We start from the raw sequence: 16,722 nt of genomic DNA, 5'->3' as shown, positions 1-16,722 counted from the left end.
GGCCCTGCCTTTATGGTGCGCTGAGTGCCTGAGCGGCACAAAGGCCCGGAGGTGCGTCCTCGGCAGCACAGCCTCCGATCTGGCCCCGCAGCCCTCCACTGCTTTGAAGGGCTGAGCCTTCCTTTCAAGCAGCTCTTACTGCACAAGGGACAGGGCAGGGCGGTGGGATTTGCCTGAGGAGGGGGTCTGAGGGGATCTTTTTTTGGTGGGAGGCATTATCGAGAGGTTTCCATCGCTCTGCACGCTCCCTTCAAGGCTCCCTGAGCCAAGGACCTGTCTTTCTTCAGTGACAAATAGCCCTCATGGGCTTTGGTGGCTCCAATAAAGAAGCCTGGGGAGTACAGGAGGGAGAGGCTGTACCCCACAAATCTCAGCCGTGGACGTCCACCCAGGAGCTCCAGGCCATCTTCCGGAGCCTCTGCTTGGGAGAAAGGTAAACACGGCCATTTGTCACTGACTTATCATAAGAACTGCGGTAGCAGCTGTTCCCCTTAATTAATACACCATTGACTTTGAGCCTCACACACACACACACACACACACCCAAATCCCTTTGTTAAGGCAGGTGTGCGGACTTCAAATCCATTATCCTGTCGGCCTCCCCCAAAAGGAGGGGCCTGGGAATGGTTAGGCAGCAACTGGACCCAACTGTTCCCAACAGCCCTCCTCAGCCAGCCAGGCCAGCTTCCCCACCCATGTCCCCAGAGAAAGCTCTAGACACAGGGAGAGAATCTGGACAGAGGCGCCCATAGTGCACCAGGGAAAAGAGAAGCAGAGGGGATGAGTGGGGGTGGGAACATGCTGCCACTGAGCGGTGGGGTGGAGGTGGGCACTCAGCACCCTCAGGACCGGCTCTGTCCTTTATTGGCTGCGACCTTACGCTCATTAGTCACTTTATCCCTGTAGCGGGGGAAGTTAAGACAGAAAAGGTAAAATGAGCCAATAGATGACAGCATTATGACACGCTTGTAGAAAGCTCAATCCCACTGAATGGCCACAACACCCCCATGCTATGGTTAGCCCATTTATATGGGGCAGGGGAAACTGAGGCACAGGTTGGTCAGGCAAGTGGTGGAGCTGTGGTTTGAACGCCCGGACAGACCAGCCCCTGAGCCTGTGTGGTCAGCCCTGCTCTCTTCCCTTCTCCAAAGAGTGAGGGGAGCCACTCAAGGTTTGTTAAGCTGCCCTGGGTTCGCCAGAACAATAAGGCCACCTGGTCCCAGAGAAGAGCCAGGACATCACAGAGACCCTCGGAGGCTCCTCTGACCTGCCATCATGCTTGCCCCGACTCTGCTCCTCGGGCCCCGCACCTCGAAGCCCTCACCCTGACTGGCCTGCCGCTGCCTCCCAGCCTCTGCACTTGCTGTTCCACCAGGTCTGCTCTTCCCTGGGTCCCCACGTGCTCCCCACCCCCCACTCCCCCAGACCACTGTCCTGTTGGGAGTCACTGCTGCGCCCTCCCCACCCACACCTCTAGGGCCTGCCAACCTTTATGTCTCTCCTAACACCGGATGTGCTTACTCATATGTACACCCCACCCAGCAGGACACATCTTCCTCCCCAGAGCGACAATGGCCACAGAGCCAATCAGGCTGGACTGTCTCAGCCGGGGCAGGGCTGTCACACAGGGCTATTCAGTAGGCTACTGCAGCCCTGGCAAGTGAGGGGTTGGTGAGATTCAGTGAGATTTCTTTTTCTTTCTTTTCTTTCTTTCTTTCTTTCTTTCTTTCTTTCTTTCTTTCTTTCTTTCTTTTTTCTTAGTGTTTATTTTTGAGAGACAGAGCATGGGCATGAGCAGGAGAGGGGCAGAGAAAGAGAGATACAGGCTCTGGGCTGTCAGCACAGAGCCTGACGTGGGGCTCAAACCCATGAACCGCAAGATCATGACCTAAGCCAAAGTAAGACGCTCAACTGACAGTGCCCCCCAGGTGCCCCCAGATCCGGTGAGATTTCTAAAGGAAGATAGATGTTTCCTCCTGCCAAGAGCCAGGGTCAATTGGGCTAAGACCACGTGACTTCAAGGACACACCCCTCAACGTGGTGGGTGGTGACACTGCAGGCCACCATGGAGGGCCACTGCCTGCAGGTACCATGCTGCGAGCAAGGGGAGTCTGGAGCAGGACCTCGGGAGCAGAGGAACAGAACAAGCTCTGAGAAGAAAGGAGAGAAGAGGTATCACTAGTGATTACAGCCCAATTTCTGAGCCCTTTCTGTTTAGTACGGAGACAGGGGAAAGTACAGTAATTTTCTTCAATGAAAACAGGCAACAGAATTCCCTTTGCCTCCTTCCCCTTGCAATTAAGCCCTTCTCTGCAAATGAAATGATTTGGTTTTCATGGGGACTAATTTAAGCACACTTAGAAGGGCCGCTGAACTTTTTGATTGCAAACATCAGCATGTGCAAAACGGAAACCCAGCCGCAAGCCATGCAAGGCTGGTGAGGTGGGCCCTGCCTCAGAGCCGGAGCCGGGGCTTCAAGGGGTGAGGCGGGCTGAGCCCCGGGGTGGGAGTCCGGCTCTGCCCCTCCATCTGCGCTCTCCCTTCTCCAGCTTCTATCCCTACATCACAGGTGAGGGAGCAGAACCAGAGCCGGGGTGGCAAATGGCCTGACACACTTGGTGATGACAATGAACTGAGGCTATCGCCCATTCTCTGCCACCCCTCCCTTCGAGGGGTGGCCTCCACTTTGAGTCTGGGCTGGCTCTGTGACTGCTTTGACCAGAGGAAGATGGTCAGAGGGACGCTGGCCAGCTCCAGCCTGAGGCCACCCCTGCATAAAGTGGCCCAGCTGCCTAGCCAGAGAGACCTTGCAGGGGACAGATGCCCGCCTGCTCCAAGCTGTTCCAGCTTCCTAGTTGGCACACCAGATGCCACCGGTTCCCACCCAGCCGGCCCAAGTAGCAGGGTCCTGAGTAAATGCCCCATTGTTGTCTTAAGCCACTAAGTCTGTGTTATTATTAGTACCACTTTTTAATTAGAAATAGTTTGATATCCACCAGAAGATGCAAAAGTAGTACAGGGATTTCTCATGTACCGTCACCCAGCTCCCCCCAATGACCATATCCCACAAAACTGTGGCATATTGTCAAAACCAGGAAAATGACCTTGACACAATAGTGCTAACTCAGGCACAGATCTTCTTTTAGCAGATTTTTTTCAAGTTTATTTATTTATTTTGAGAGAGAGAACATGAGCAAGGGAGGGGTATGGGGGGTGCAGAGAATCCCAAGCAGGCTCTACACTGCCAGGATGGAGCCCGATGCAGGGCTCCAACTCGTGAACTGAACTGTGAGATCATGACCTGAGCCAAAACCAAGCTTTGGACGCCCAACTAACCGAGCCACCCAGGCACCCCAAGATTTTAGCAACTTGACATGCACTTCCTCTGTGTGTGCGTGTGTGTGTGTGTGTGTGTGTGTGTGTGTAGTTCTATGAGATTTTGTCACATGAAACCACTAAGTTTTGGGCTGGTCTATAACTCATAATGGGTAACTGATCCAGGTATGGACAAAATCCCCCAGGAGTGTGTATGACACAGACCCTCCTGCGGAAGTGTAAGAACATTCCACACTAGACTCAGAGAATGAGTGTCCACGTGGTAGGATGGGAGCTCAGGACAGCTCTGAGGGGAAGGAGCAGCAAGTACGCGGAGAAGTCACTAAGGCCATTTGCCAGATTCCCAGCAGGAGGAAAGATTAGACTGCCCTATTCCCTTTGAAATTAGGCACAGTCACGTGACTTGCTTCAACCAATGAAATGTTGAATGGAAGTGACAAATGGCACACGGAGGCAGAAAAATGAAGAACCAGCAAAGGATCAGAGATCGCTTTTCTTCTGCCATGGTGTGTGTTGGGGTGATGGCCGCTGACCCACGGTGCAGCACTGTGAGCAAGACAGCAGTGCATGTTGGTAGAAGCCGCCACCAAGACTCTGGGGTGGTTGGTTACTAACACCAGCTACGGAGGCAGATAACTAGCTTCTACCACCTTCCCTGAGGAAAGAGCAAACACTTCCGGTTGCAGGAATGTGTTCCGACATCCAGTGCCTGCAGGCTGGGGAATGGACTAGAAGATTCTGGAAGGTCTGTCTAGGCCCTGGGATCTTTTTCATTCCATTAAGGCAATGTGTAGCAGGCTCTGCAGTGAAGATCTGGGTCTTTCGGAGCTGGCTAGCCCTGCTGTGCAATTACGGCAAAGAGAAGGCCTGGGGGTCCCCAGAAGAGAAGGATCAGAGAAACAGCACTCAGCAGGTGCACGGGCAAGGAGACCTCGCCCCATGCAGCAGTGCTGACTCCACCATCGGCAGCCGGCCAAGAGCAGGAAGAGCTACACGGTCAGGCTCCGCGTCTTGTTTAGCAGGGGAGGGAGGGCCACACAGCTGTCCACGAGAGCCACAGCCTGCGCTGGCTGGGCCAGCCTTGCCCGAAGCTTGGTGGAAGAGGCCAGGGAGGCATGACTGGGTCAGAGGCTATTTAAACAGAGGTCAAAGGGAGTGAGGACATGTGGGTGTCACCAGAGCGCCCCATCCCCCATAGGGACATGTGCACCGTAAGTGGCTGCTGAGTGTCAAACCCTCTGTGAGACACAGGTGCCCCACCAGGATCCAAGTGACTGAACAGGGCTGACAAGTCTCAGCCAGTGGAAAGTGTGTGTGTGTGTGTGTGTGTGTGTGTGTGTGTGTGTGTGTACACGTGCGCCTGCGCACGCCTGTGCTCCAGCCACCCGGTGGGGGAGGGGGCTTCCTCTGCCATAAACACGCTCCATGTTCTTTATCAAATTTGCAGACGCCACACAGCTGGGGGGAATGATGGCAAATACACCAGATGACAGAGCGGGGATGTAAAGAGAAGGTGACAGGCCAGAGCGATGGGGTGGATCTAACGAGATGAAACTTAACAGGGGCGAACGTGTTGATTTCATTTTATTTTTCTATTTGTGCCTGGCTTCCATGCGCAGAGGAATGGGGAAGGAACAGTGGCTCACAGGCAGAGGTGAAACTACACTGCGCACACGCCCACAGACCTGACCGCACCGACCTGGGGTTGGGGAGGCGGCCGGGGCCTGAACTCCAGTGTGGGCTCAGGGGTCTAGAGATGATGGTCAGTTCTACAGGCAGCAATGTGTTATTGGTCTGTGGCTGCATCAGTAAAGGTATAGCATCCAGGTTGAGGAGGGTAGCAGGGACTGGGGAGCCTGAATCTGAAGTCCAGGATGGTCAGGCTGTCCTATTAGGCAGGGGCCTTTGAGGCAGCTCAAGCCAGCCCCCCTCCACGCCTATAATCTATCTCTCCTTTCCTCCTATGGCCAGGGCAGTGCTAGGGCAGCCTCACCTTTCAAACATGTGCCACCAAGAGTCAGACCTGGACCTCTGAGAACCCCCAAAGTAGGGGGGGGACACATGTGACTTCTGCCCAAAACCCTCTCCACTCTCCACCCAAGGCTGGCAGGACAGGGCTGGGAGTTTCAGCAGCTTGGCTGAGGGTTGGGAGTGAGGTGTCTCTCCCCTCTGATAGGCACCTCCCAGTTTCCCAGAGCGGTCTCTTACTGGCCTCTTGACTTTGGCTGGGTAGAGGACTCTGATGCAAACATCAGAAGGGTACGGGGGGGTTCTGAGGCCTTGTGAGTGGAAGCCTCCGGGAGACAAACTTTAGCTCTGGAGGAGAAAGAAGGCCCTCACTATTTTGAGTCTTGGGCTGCCTCAAACGGCAATGAGTCTCACGTCACTGGAGGTATGTAAGCAGAAAAATTGAATAGGCACTCAGCAGAGATACTGGCATCGAATGGATGGATGGAACTAGATGAGTTTGAACGTCTTGCCCTACATTGAGATGCTTTTTGTTAAAGCTTGACCAAGTTTTTCACCCATGGGAGTCCTTCTAAATGCCACTTCCCGGGGTCTCAATAGTAAGACTGAAAAACAGAAGGAGCTTAAGGCGGCAGCCAGGGATGAGGGTGTCTGAGTACGACTGAAGGCACTGTGGCCACAGAAGGTGGCCAGAGGTCAGCAAAGGAAGGGGGAGACTCCAGACCCCCGGTAATCCTAATGTCCTGTGTCTTAGCCCCTCCCTCCATGCAGCTTCTCACTCTGAAGGACTGGCCAGAACCCAGGGAGCCTCTCTGTGCCCCCTCCCTGCTCCTTGTTCTTTGAGGGGTCACGACGTCTGCACCCCCAGCCCTGCCCTCAAGCACTGCTGATAACCCATCAGAACCTGGTGGGCCAGGCAGGGCGGGGCCACAGGCCTGCAGGAGGATGCCAGCCCCACTGCCACAGATCCTGCCATCCTGCCAAGGGTCAGTAGGAGACCAGGCCGGGGCTGGCCTCCTAATTGCTGACTCGGGTCCTGCCAGCCACCAAGGAGGGGCAGCATGTCCTTGACCAAAATCTGGTCTGGAGGGAAAAGGAGCAGTAGGAATAGACACCCTCCCCCCCACTGTGTCACCACAGACACGGGCCCCTATCTCCTCCCCTCCTCTCCTCTCATTGTGAGAAGATAACTGGGGGGAGAAGGCTCTTTCCTTACCCCTTAGCTGTCCAAGAGGGCTTCCTGGAGGAGGAGTGAATCCACTGCAGGCTCTGGGGAGAAGGTGTGAGCTTATTTGAGGCAGCAGGCCTTCAGGGAAAGATAAGAACAAGCTGGAGAGGGGAACTAAGCAGAACACGGATGCGATGGGGGTATCCCTAGCCAGCAAGGGCATGGGCTCTGGCTTTGAAACCCAGGTTCTGTGACCACTTGGCTTTGTGATACAATTAGGTGACACACTTCCTTGGAGCCCGGGCTTCCTGTCTGTATAATGGGGATGACCCAGGTAGGACCTCACAGGTGTTGAAAGGGTTAACAACATGTTGCACAGTGCCTGGTACATAGACAGAACATGATGACGGTGGTGGTGGTGTGACTCTAGGGGCACCTGGTGGCTCCATCGGTTAAGTGTTCAACACTTGATTTCGGCTCAGGTCATGATCTCCCAGTTCATGAGTTCAAGCCCCATGTCGGGCTCCTCACTGACAGTGCGGAGCTTGCTTGGGATTCTCTCTCTCGCCCTCTCACTCTGCCCCTCCCCTGCTTGCATATGTGCTCTCTCTCTCTCCCTCAAAAATAAATAAATGAACATTTTAAAAAATGTGTGACTCTGGAGGGTGTGACTATAAACAGTCACAGTACTCAGGCTTCAGCTAATACAAAGAACTTTCCTAAGAAGCAGAGCACCTCTGCCTAGAACAGGCATGAGGTGGTGAGCCCCCTGTCCCTGGAAGTATTCAAGCACCAGGGCTCTGAGGAGGGATGCCTGTGCCAGGAGGGGTGTGTGTGAAGATGGCCAGCAGGGGTCAGCAACACAGCAGGATGGAAGGGAGGGGTGGTCAGAGCCAACCCCGCCCCCTGAGCCCCAGGTCTGGATCGGCTGCCTTGCTTCTAGGCAGACAGGACCCACAGGATCACGCCCAGGCTGTGGCGTGTCCTGCAGAGTCAGGCAGAGTCCTAACACCCAGCAGGCTGGGCAGGGGTGATGGGAAAGGAGAGCCCTGAGGCCGAAGGCACAGTGCACCTGAGGGGGATCTGGGCAGACTGGGGAGGCCAGAACAGGGTGCTGGCACCCCAGGATCCCAAGCTCTAGGTACAGGCCTTCAGAAGCATCATTTGGGTGACAGGAGCTGGGGCCTGCTCACCAGGCCATCTGTACCCAAGCCTCCTTAGCACTCTGAGGCCTTCTGTCCACAGCGGAGCTGACTGTATCACACCCCACCCCAAGTGCTGAGCCTCCCTCAGCTCCCCTGGGGGCCTCCCACGGCTGGGAGACTGAGGACAATTAGACGGGCCCGGAAGGGCCAGGGACTCAGCCATGTCCCCAGACCCTGTCCCAGCTGGGACAACCAGAGCTCCCTCAAGATGGGGCTTCTCTGTCTTCCCCCTCCAGGACCAAAGAGTGGGGCCAGTGATAGGGCTGCTCTGGGAGAAAGGCAGCAGAGCGGGACAAGGAGTGGGCAAGAAGAGGAGAGCCTTATATGTTCCTGGTGCATAAAACCCCCCATTGGCTGTTGGGGTCCCCCCCCCCGGGGCTGGGGGAGGGTGAGGGGTCCGTTCCTTCACCTGCTCCCTGAGGCATCCCACTCAGGGCAAGCAGCAAGGGGAGCTAGGCCCAGATGAGAGCTGGCATTGTGTGACAGTGGTCAACTAGACTCGGATATGGCTGGTGGCATTGGCCCAGCCCCACGGGAGGAGGTGCAGGTCCCTCCTGGCTCCCAGTGTGTCCCCCACCTCCCTCTGGGGAGGGTGTACCAGGACAGAGCAGGGCAGGAGGGAAAGGGACAGGCTGAAAGCAGGAGCAGAAAGTAGATTTTCCCTGGCTGGGGGCTCATTTTGGAGCCAGAGGAGGCTGAGGATCCCCACCCCCACACCCCCAAATGCTCTGGCAACTGATGGAGAAAGTAACTCAACCAACAGTGTCCAGGAGGGAGCCTGGGGCTCCAGGGTGGCTCCAGGGGCACAGGGAGGCTTCCCTGACAAAACCAAACCGAAGCCAAAATAAATAAAACCTCTCCTAAGAGAAAGAGGTCTGAAATTCCACCATTAAAGATTCATTCCTTTAGCTTCACACTTTGTCCTTTTTATAAATGCAAACCTATCCGAGCCTCACCTACAAGTATGTTTGTCAAAGGAAAGAGAGAATGCACAGCATCCGTGAGGAGAAGGCCAACCAGGGGGAGCAGCAGCTCGGGGCGGGTCTCCCAGGGTTTACTTTGCCTGCTACACAGCTTTGGCCAACGGCCAGCTCTAAAGACACCTACAGGGGAGGGAAGCTGAGTCTCCTGTGCTGTTCCCGTGTTCAGGAAGTGAGACTGGAGGGAAAAGAGTCATACTCCTCCAATCAAACACACCCTTCATGGAGTGATTAGCCCATTAGATTGACCCATTATCAAGGGTGAATCTTTCACATGAACAGGTGCCTCCGAGCTCCCGAGGTGTCCCCCCACCCACCCTCCTTGAGTGCTCAGCCCATCCCACCCCGACGGACCCTCCTGCCCCGCAGATCTTTCTCTGTGGGCTTCAGCAGGGCAAGGGGACTGGGGTGCCCTTTGGCATTGGCATCGGGCCAATATACTTGGTGCCTTTTCCTCTCCTTCTTTTTTTCTCTTGTAATTGTGGTAAAATATCCTCTCCTGTTAATGTAAGTTTAATTCTTTTCTAAAGTTGATTTAGCTTGAGAGAGAGCTAGTGCACACGTGTGTGCATAATCGGGGGAGGGGCAGAGAGTGTGAAAGAGAGAGATAATGACCTGAACAGAAATTAAGTCAGACCCTTAACTGACTGAGGCACCCTAAGGTGCCCCTAAGTAAGTTTAATGTTTATAAAAATAACAAATGGACATCGTTTTAAAAATCAAGCAGTGTTTCATGGATGGTACAGAGCAGATGTCGAATGAATGAATAAATGAATGAACAAAAGAGGAACCCCTCTTGCTGTCTCTCCAGTTCCTCACAACAGGGCACCTCGCGAGAGAGGCGGGGCGCATCCACACCTTGCCGAACAGGTAAGAAAACTGAGGCCCAGAGCCACCCAGGGACTTGACTGAGGTCACCTGAAGTTTGGGTCTAGCTAGACCTAAGCCCACCCCTGCTCTGGACCCTCCGGTCAGCTTGGGGCTGTTCTTCCCGGCAGAGCTCCAGGGCCACCGTGGCTCCCCGGCCTGGGAAGGTGAACCAGCTTCTCACATTGCACGCCTAATTTTATCTGCTTCTTCAGAAGGGCTGGCAAGGGTGCCAGAGGAGGCAGGGTGAGAGGGCCAGAGCTTTGGGGGCTAGGCTGCTCCAGGGCTGCAAGGGTCTCCTCCAGCCCCAGAACATGGGGTCCGGGCTTCCAACCTGGTCTTGCCTAGAAGGGCAGGCAGCAGGCGGCTGGCTGGGCCAAAGCAAGACAAGAAGTGAGAGAGAAAGTTTGCGGGGCCTTGTGGGATCCATATGGCCAGGCCCTCACGGCACCTCCCCTGGATCACTGCTGTACCCCCAGGATCTCACTGCCTCCCAGGGGCTTCTCAAGAAGTGCATTGAATTGGGAGCCAGTGCCTCAGTCTTCTCACCCATGAAATGGGAATAATCATGGCACTTGCATTATTTTATTACTCAGGTGACTGGAAGGTTAGCTAAGTTGAGAATCAGTGTCTGTCTACAGCAGTGCCTGGCACATAACAAGGGCCTCATTTATATCTGCTGACGTTGCTGTCCCCAACATCATGATTCGAGCTCCGACTCTCACTCCCAGGCCACAAGCCTCCCCTCCCGGCACTCCTGGGGCTCCCAGGTCCTCCGGGCGCGTGCTGTCTGGAGCAGCCTCCAGGGCCTTCTCCAGGGTCAGGGGAGGGGGAATGGGGCAGTAACCTGCAGAGAACAAACTCCCTGACCACTCACACCCCCAGGCCCTGCCTGCGTGGGGACGGCTGCCAGGGGACAAGGTGGGGGCAGACCAAGGACGGATGGCCACTCAGCCCTGCTGGCCCGACTCAGCAGAAAGCAGGGCCGGCAGTAATGGGCTGGCGGCCCCCGGCTGCAACCAACTTCATTTTCTGTCACAATTAAATGATTGCTGGAGTTTGTTCACGCTCACTTATTCAATTACCTTCTTGGCCCTGAAGGGCTCACAGAAAAACAGCCATAAATAACCCGCATCAGCCACCCCCAGGCCGTCCTCCCTGCGCATCACTCACTGGCCCAGGCCGGATTTGCCTGCAAGCGCTGGACCATTGCCACGTGCATCCCTGTCCCCCAAGCCAATCGTCCCCGGCTCCCATGACCCACATCTGCAAGTCTGGGCCCCTCCTGACAACTCATGGGCAAACATGTATCTCTGGGGGGCCGCTTCCTCCTGCAGCCTTCTTGTTCCCCATCTGTGAAACGACAGAGAATTCTATGTGAGTTGTGAAGTGTTGCCTGTGTAAGAAGCTGTGTTCCCGGCTTCACAGTCAAAATGTGGGCGCGGTCAAGGTGAGACAAGGTGTCCTCTCTACCTTCCTGCGCCCCCGCCTCCTCTCCAGGCCCCCCCACTCCAGGCTTCCACAAATGCCCCGCTCTTCTAGCCTCCATGCCTTTGTGGATGCTCTTCCCCTTGCTGTTCCTTGCATTCACCTCTCCACCCTTTAAGATCCATCGCCTCTGGAATGCCTGAAATCTGCCCCCACGGCAAGCATATTGACCTCTCCTCCTTATGCTCCCTTTACATCCTTTTTTTAAAAAATTTTTTAAACATTTATTCATTTTTGAGAGAGAGAGTGTGAGTAGGGGAAGGGCAGAGAGAGAGGGAGGCACAGAATACGAAGCAGTTTCCCGGCTCCAAGCTGTCAGCACAGAGCCCGACACAGGGCTCGAACCCATGAGCGGTGAGATCACAACCTGAGCCGAAGTTGGACGCCTGACTGACTGAGCCACCCAGGTGCCCCTCTTTTTTTAATGTTTATTTTTTATGTTTATTTTCAAGAGAGAAGGAGGCAGAGCATGAGTGGGCAAGAGGCAGAGAGAGAGGGAGACACAGAGCCCGAAGCAGGTTCTAGCTCTGAGCTGTCAGCTCAAATGCAGGGCTCGAACCCAGGAACCACGAGATCATGACCTGAGCCGAAGTCGGACACAACCAACGGAGCCACCCAGGTGCCCCACTCCCACAGTATCCTCTGTGCTTCTGTAGTGCCCACAGGTTCTGCACGCGGGGGACTGTCCCTGCTGTCCCCAGAACCATGTCAGGGCACCAATCTCAATTCAGCGCCGGGAAGTGTATCTGCTGTGGTTCCCCTCCCCAGCTGAGTGCAGCAGGCCTTGCCAACCACTTACAATCATAACAGTAGCCAATAAATTGGAGGCCTTGTGTCACACACAGCGCTAAATGGTTTTGACTTGCATTATGTCATTAAAACACTACAATAACCCTAAGAAAATTACCCCGGCTTCACAGATGGGGAAGGTTCAGAGGTTCAGAAAAGTTAAGATGCTTGTCCAAGGTCCCATCACCAGGAAATGGCTGGGCTGGGACTCAAGCCAGGTGTGTCCACATCCACAGTCCACGGCCTTTGCCTGCCCTCTTCCCGTTTGGCAAAAAGAACTAGCAGTCTCCAGACTTGGGTTCAAGTGTGGCATGTGACTCTGGGTATCTCTCTGCTGCAGCCTCTCTTTGTCTCTCACCTTCTGTAAAATGAGAAGGTTGTAACAGGTAGCCTCTGAGAGACCCTCCAGCACAGATACTCTGGGATTCCATTTCTTTGGAAAGCACGGCTCTGGGGCCAGAGGAATCAACAAAGTCCGACCGGAGCTGGGGGTAGGGGGTGGGCTCATCCTCCCAGGATGGCCCTAGCAAGGCCCCACCCTTGTTTCCAGAAGCAGGTGGCAGACAGCCTGTTCTCTCAAGGATAGCGGCTCTTGAGCTTAGCAATGGTGGCAAGGTTCTCTGGGCACTGACACGCAGGTCAGGGTCCTTCTTCTGATGGCCTTTGATCCCGGCCCCCTGGGAGACCTGCTCAGGGCAACCGCCACCACCACTGTTACTTAGGAGCAGAGGAGAGACACCCCGCAGTGCTGACAGCATGTAACTGGGTTCTCCGTGCCACACGTCAGCTCCTTCTCCGGAGAGCTGTCTTGGGAAGGCGTCCTCTCTGAGCCTTGGCCAGATGTGAGCTGGGGAACGCGGCCAGTAACGTGCGCAGTGGGGAGAGCCAGCCCCAAGCCTAGTCCCCAGCAACACCTCCTCCTGTCACCTCCCCCGCCCACACCTGGCCCGTGGGCTTGATGGGAGAAATGGGGGGATCACCCTGTGCTTTCCTCCTTGGCGTGGAGGTGTGTCCTGGCATCGGTGTGTGTCTCTGGGGCTGTCTGGTGAATCAAATAGTCGTTAGGAATGAGGCCCAGGGTTCGAATCCCAGCTCTGCCACTTAATAGCTCTGCAACATGAGGCCTTTCTGAGCCTGTTTCTCAGCTGTGAAACAAGAGTAATACAGGCCCATCTCTCACAGGGCTGCTGTGAGAATCAAATGAGGTAGAGAGAGTGTGTGTGTGTGTGTGTGTGTGTGTGTGTGTGTCTGTGTGTGTGTGTGTGTGTGTGTGTGTGTGTGTTGAACAGGGAGCCACCAAATACCTGAATGCAGGTGGCTCTGGGGGCTCCCTCAGTGGCCCCCCTGCCCTGAGCCAGCACTTGACTCCCCCAGCATCTGGCTGGCATCAGGGTGCTCCGAATGCCACTCTCAGGCCTGGTTGGTGACACCCCACTGCTTCCCAGTCCAGGGGCCCATCTGACTTACAGAGGGCGTCACGCCTGCCCGGCTGTGTACTGCCTCCAGATTCCAGGAGGCAGGCAGAGGTCAGTAAGGGGGAAGTGGCTGCCGTGGCCTGGCCCCTCCTCCCTGAGGGGTCTTAGCTCTTCGGTGGCTTGGGAGCCAAACACGAGTCCAGGCAGGCTCTGGGACAGGATCCCAATGCCCAGGCTACAAGTTCCCAGGTGGGGCCAGGAGCCGAGTGCCAGATCGGGCCGGGTTGCACTTGATCCTCTGCGAGTGTCCAGCCACCTGCAGTGAGCCCTCCTCCGACTACAAGGGGCTGGACAGTGACCTCGCTGCATGTGTCCATGCTGGGCTTTCCAGGGAACGGGGTGGCCCTGATGCAGGAAGCAAGGGTCCAGGTCGCTGCCATCCAGGGAGGCTCCGGACAGTGGGGGATGAGGCAGGGGAGATCAATGTGTCCATCATGAAGGAAGCCAAGATGCTCCATCCCTAAGACCTTGCTCTGGGATTCCCTTCAAGGCGCCCAAGTCTCTGGGCATTACCTCGTACCCTTGTCCCCTCCGGAGCACCCATTGCCAAAGGCCCATACTGGTTCAGCCCAATGAGCACTACCACATCGAGGCACTCACACACCCACACGGGGCCTGAACATAGCAGAGCGAGAACAAGAAGTACCAGTAGAAACAGAACAAGGTGACGAGAGAATGTGAGAGAAAAAAGAAAAACCGGAGACAGAAAAAGCCAGGACGGCACCGGAAATAACCAACAGGCAGGAAAAGGAGGAAGAGAAGAGTGTGTTGAGGGGAATCACAAAATTGAGATGCTTTCCCTCTCTGGGCCTCAACATCCCAGCCTGTAAAATGGGTCTCCTCACAGAGTGGGAATGGGGGAGGGTTGGGGAGGGGGCCAGGGAGCGGAAGAGAAGGAAGGGGAGGGAGGGCGGTATGCCACGTTGGGGTGTGGCAAGAGGGGCCCAGTGCAGAGGAGTCGGGGCTTTTGCTGGAACCGGGGCGGGTCAGCGGCAGCCGTGGCAGCCACGATGTTTATGCCACGAGAAGGGGGTGATGACATGTCCTGGAACATGTTGTTGTTGTCTCTAGAGCAGGAAAACTGGGTCATGGGGGCAGTAGAGGGAGAAGGGGAGGGTGACGGGGCCATGGTGAGCAGGCAGGGCCTCTAAGCCCAAGGCCAGGAAGAGGAAAGGAAACCCCTGATGCCAGTGTGGAGGCTCCCACACACCCCCAGTTGTGAAAGCCAGGGTGTCGAAAGGCTTGAAGGGGAAGTCGTAGACCCAGAATGAGTTCATACATGTATTCATTCGTTCATTCATTCACAAATGGTGAATGAATGAATGCAAGGTACTAGGAAGCTGGCGCTGTGCTACAGGCTGGAGACACAGTGTTAAGCAAAATGATCCCCGTCGCTGCCCTCATGAAAGGAAAACACGCAGGGAGCAAATAATCACCCCAATAAGAGTGCCGCTGTATCTGGGATGCGTGCTTCCAGGGGAAGGTCTTGGTAGCAGACCATGTCAGAGAGGTCAGGGAGGGCTGCTTGGAGGAGGTGACACTTGAGATGTCGAGGAGTTAGCCAGGCTGAGAGGTGAAGAAGGGGCATCATAGGCAGAGGGACAGCAGGTACAAAGGCCCTGCACAAGGTGTGGCTAGACCACAGAAGGGGAGGTGGCACCCCACGAGATGGCGCTGGGGAGGTGGCACCCCACGAAATGGCGCTGGGGAGGTAGCACCCCAAGAGACAGCGCTGGGGAGGTGGACAGGGCTGGGTCCCCTGTGGGGGGCACTTTGGACTTTATTCTCAGGGCAGGGAGCCACTGAAGTGACCGGCCCTGAATTCTCTCAAAGCATCACTCCAGGGAGAATGGATTGTAGGAGGAGGGTGCAATAAGAAAGGAGGACACCATCAGGAGCCACCAAAGTCGCCATGGGAGATGGCAGGGTGGCGGGCCAGGGGGGTGGCTGTGGAGATGGAGAAAAGGAGTCCAGTTTGGGACTTGAAATTCACAGGATGTGGTGATGGATAAACTGCCAGGGAATGCAGCAATGAATCGGGGGGGGGGGGGTCCTAAAGGTCAGCCAGGTAGGGGGTGAAGGGAGAGCACCCGTTGGCTGTGTGCTTATGAGCCCCGGGCATTTTCCTACTCCAAGTGGTGGCATCTAAGAGCTGACCTGGAATGCTGTGTCCATGAGGAGCCCGGGGGTCAGGGCTGATTTCCTAAAGGAGAGGCAGCATCAGGCCCGGAGGGTGGGCAGGGACCTGTCTGGGGGCAGCAGTGGTCCCAGGCATGGCTGCAGAAAACACTTAGCTGCAGGCACCTTGCAGGCGAAGCTGAGCTTCAGAAAAATGAGCAGGAAGAGAACTTGGCCATAGTCCTAAACGGAAAGAGAGCGGCTCATTTGATTTCAAAACAGAAAGCCCCAGATCACCAGCTCTGTGACCCCAGGGCCCTGTGCATTTTGTTTACTGCCCTGTGTCTCAGATCACATAGTAGGGGCTCAAAACTGATGTGAAATACAGGCACGGATAGGAAGTTGGTATGGAACTTGGCTCTTCACAACAACAGAACAAAACAAGAAAACAAGTGCTGGGACCTCAGGACCTCCTGAGGCCCTCAGTTCAGCCACTCACTGGCCACATGGCTCAGGTGGGAAGCCCCTTCTCCTCCACCCCCAGGGGCCTATGGGCTCGGCCTTGTGTTGACTCTAGAGTTCCCAGAACAGGGCTTTGAGTCTAGTAGATGGGAATGGGAGGTGCGGGAGGGCTGGGGGGAAAGGAGGTCACACCCTCTTTCCCAGGGCCGGGTAACCGGAGCCCAGCACATAGCAGGGCAGCCTGCCTTCCCTGGTGAGATGTGATCTGCCGCCCTGGGGAGCACTGAGGGGCATGGGATCCACATCCCTCGTCAAACCCAGCCTCAGGGTGCCCAGGAGTCCCTGTTATGCCTCCAGGGCTCTGCCCTGTCTGGGTATGGGGAGGACTGGGGTGGGGACAGGAAAGGAGGTTGGCCGCAGGAAGGGCAGCTGAGGGCACCCCCAAGCTTGCTGTGGCCTTCCCATGGCACTTTGTCCTGTGCTGCTAAGCCATCTGTCCAGCAGCGGCTCCTGCACGCCAGGCCCCGGGGTGGGCGCACGGCACACCGCTGGGATGGTGACGGAGGGTCCTCTGGGACAGGGGCCAGGAGACCAACGTTCTAGTCCAGCCTTGTCTCCCATTTTGGCACCTGTCAAAGCCTGTGGCTCACCCGCTCCGTGCGTGAGCAGTGAGGGTGGAGAGGTTGTCTGTTCGGAATGAGTTCTGCATGGCCACGTGGAAACAGGGGCTGAGATGGAAAAGTCACAGCTCAGCGCTGCAGCAACACGTCTGGGAGAGTCCTGTTAGAACAGGGGACAGGTGAGGGTGCCCAGAGGGAAGCAAGGACCTGGGAGACGTTGCCTAGAGTCAGAGAGAGGCTGGACCA

The sequence above is a fragment of the Suricata suricatta genome, chromosome 7, assembly GCF_006229205.1.
Source record: "Suricata suricatta isolate VVHF042 chromosome 7, meerkat_22Aug2017_6uvM2_HiC, whole genome shotgun sequence".
NCBI lineage: Eukaryota > Metazoa > Chordata > Mammalia > Carnivora > Herpestidae > Suricata > Suricata suricatta.
The sequence above is the reverse complement of the archived record's forward strand: the minus strand, read 5'-3'. Positions refer to the sequence as shown.